This window comes from Numida meleagris, chromosome 24 (genome assembly GCF_002078875.1).
Source record: "Numida meleagris isolate 19003 breed g44 Domestic line chromosome 24, NumMel1.0, whole genome shotgun sequence".
Taxonomy (NCBI): domain Eukaryota; kingdom Metazoa; phylum Chordata; class Aves; order Galliformes; family Numididae; genus Numida; species Numida meleagris.
Genome location: NC_034432.1, coordinates 1,555,815 through 1,558,898, shown reverse-complemented (window position 1 = coordinate 1,558,898; position 3,084 = coordinate 1,555,815).

The following is a 3,084-nucleotide window of genomic DNA, read 5'->3' as shown; positions in this document are numbered from 1 at the left end:
GCATTGTGACAGCATATCACAGCTGGGGCATGGATGCCCTTTGCCCAAACACATTTCTGTTGTTCAACAGTTTCAAGTTGACGTTTTAAATCCGTTTATCGCTGCATGAAGAAGTAGGAAGAGAAAGTCCGACTCACCTCACCTTCGTAATATGTATACACTGTGTACATTGTGGGTATTAACGTGGTGTTTTCAGTATAGTATTCTTCAGTTGCATATAAGTAATCACCTGGAATGAAAGCAGCGTCCCATGAGCCCATTTTGTGTCCACGTTCAGTATAGCCCTATTAGCAGATGTTAATGAGAACAGCTGGGGACAGAGCAGCTCCAGCAGAACATCTCTGAATTGTGCTTTTAATCCTCTTTTCTACTGGAGACCCCCACCCCACCTCTCTTTTGTCACACAATTTGCACAAAATTAGCCCAAAACAAAGATTTCTTACCGAAGTGAGATGCGTAGTCGTATAAAAACTTTGTTATTTCCTCTTCTCCTCTCTCAGCGTTTCCTAAAAACCAAAAAAAGAAACCGTTTGTCTTCCCCTTGTGTGGAGCTTCGCACAGAGCTCTATGGGATGTGGTTTTGTGGGAATAGTTTCACTGATTTATTGGCACTTTGCGCCAAAGTTGCTCCCCCGTGGGAGTAACGGATTCCCAATCTGGCCCATAATTAAATCAAGGACATAGAACAAAAGGTATCATGTTACAGGCTGGACCAGAGCTCGCCGCCGCATCACGTTTTCCTGTATTTTAGGAATGGATTTGCAGAAGAGGAGCGGAGCAATGGGGCTGCAGAGCGCGTCCCCGCTGCCCGCATCCATCCTGGGTCCCCTCGGGGAGCTGTGAGCGCTCAGCTGGCATTTCCTCCGTGCCAAGCCTCTATAAATAGATGTACTCACCGCACGGCTTGATCCAAGCCACAGCGAGCCCTGCTCGTTTCCCTTCTCCAAACGGGACTTTGGTATAGAGAGAACCAATTGGGAATGGCCAATTGGACTCTTATCACCTGAAGGACGCACCGGGTCGCGTCGGGGCTGGTGGCACCCATGGGTGCCCTTCCCTGCCCCACGGATCACAGCGTGCCCTGAGCTTCCCCAGCTTGGACCCAATGCCTCTCAGCATCACACCCCACAGTTCAGGAGCGTGAGGTCGCTGGAGCCCGTTTCTCTGCCTTTAGCAGCCGCTCATGTCCCACCGCTCTCCAGTTTTTGGAGAAATTCGGAGCCAAACCCGGAGCCCCGTGTCACCACGGCTCAGCTTGTACCCGCCCAGCCGCCATCCTTCTCACATGGCCATGGGAAAAGCTCCGCTCTTTTTGGCTCCGGTTGGATAAACTCCCAGCGCGCTCTCCCCACGCTTTCTGAGAGAGCTATTCCCTGTATTTACGCTGGAGCCACGCTAAGAATAATACGGGAAATAATATGGGAGTCGCAGCGAGGAGCTTTCATCCAAAAATCCCATTTAACCCTTTGCAGGCTCAGCTCCCTTCCTTTGCTCCCTGGGAAGCGGGAGCAGCTCCAGGCGCTGTCCCTGCCCCATTCAGCTCCAATTCTGCCTTCCCACAGCAAAACTGGAGAAATCCTTGTTCTTCCCTCACCCTTTCGCACCTTTCTAACAGCTCGCAGCTGTACATGGAGAATTAATTTGAGTGCAAAGCGGAAAGCATCAGGAATTGTCAGACTTTGAGCGCGCGCTTTGCTGTGACACAGAGCTCCCGGCTTTGCTCACGTTGCTTTTGCTCCCCGATGGCCGAGCAAAAACCCCAAAACCCTTCAGCCCCACACAGCCCCTTAGCAGCACCACCGCCCCGAGCTGCAAGGCAGCAAATAGAAGGGGGAAAAAAAAAAAAAGAAGAAGCTCATTTTACCCAATGCAAAGTGAAGAAGGAAGAGTGACGCCCATACAAAGTTCATCATCCTATGGGTCCCGGCGTAGCCCTCAGACGCTGCTCTGCACTGCTCAGTTCCTCAAGACGTCCCAGAGCCGCGGCTCGGAGGCAGGAAATGACACGGAGGGGGGCTGGACGAGCAGCCCCCGCACCGGGATATAGGGTGTGGGGCAGCGGGACCCCCACCCCACGCAGGGTCAGGTTGGGCTGTGGGCTGTGCCGCAGGCAGCTGGTGCTTCTGGGGCCTGAGCTCTCAGATTCGGTTCCCGCTCCCTTAAATTCTTCGGGGATTTTTTTTTGATTTTTTTTTGTTTGTTTCTCAGCTGTCATTTCGCTTCCTGCCTCAGTTTCCCCATCAGAAAGAAGAAACGTCAGCAGCTGCAGGGTGAGGTGATAGAGTTATCTGAGTCCGCAGCACAGAGGAGCGCCCTATCTCGGGGAGGCACTTGGCGCATCCACACCCGTGGTGCTCAGGTGAGCATGGATATCAGTTCCTTTTTCCCCCTCTCACCTCTAAAAATAAAAACCAAAACCGGAATAATAAAAAAAAAGAAACGGAGAGAAACACAGGGGAAAGCAAAATGGTGCTGCTCTGCTTTCTGGTGCTGGGATGGAGGGTTCGGAGCCTTCTCCAAAAAGACAGCGGAACGCAGAATGGACTCAGGTGCTGGGGAGAGGAGCAGGAGGAGAAGGCCGGGGGTGGAGGCGATGGGGTGCACAGTGGGAGCTCCCAGAGCAATCCCTATGTGTTACACAGCGGGGAGAAGTGGGTTTTGTGAGAAAAAGATGTGGTTCCTATCACAGCTTGTGCCCTCACTGGGATGGGCACGGCGCTGGGTGCTGCACTGCCTCTCAACGTTGCAGGAAGCGGACGCTTTGGGGGTGCAATGGGAAGGAATGCACAGCCCGGGGGGTTCCTGTGGACCAAGAGAACTCTGGCAGCGGCAGGTGGTGCAGGATGAGACCATCTGCAGCTTAGAACACAGCAAACCGAGCCTGGAAACCTCTCATAGCCGCATGGCGCTGCTCCGCCAAAGGGATTTCTTGCATCGTCACGCGAAGCTCAGCAAAAGTTGAAGAGCAGAGGAACGAGTGGGCAGGAACAAGCATCCCCAAACCACGTCCCATCTCCTCAGCCTCCCCCCACCCCCCCAGTCCCTCGCACATCCCCATCCCCTGCACCATCCCCAAATCCCCCA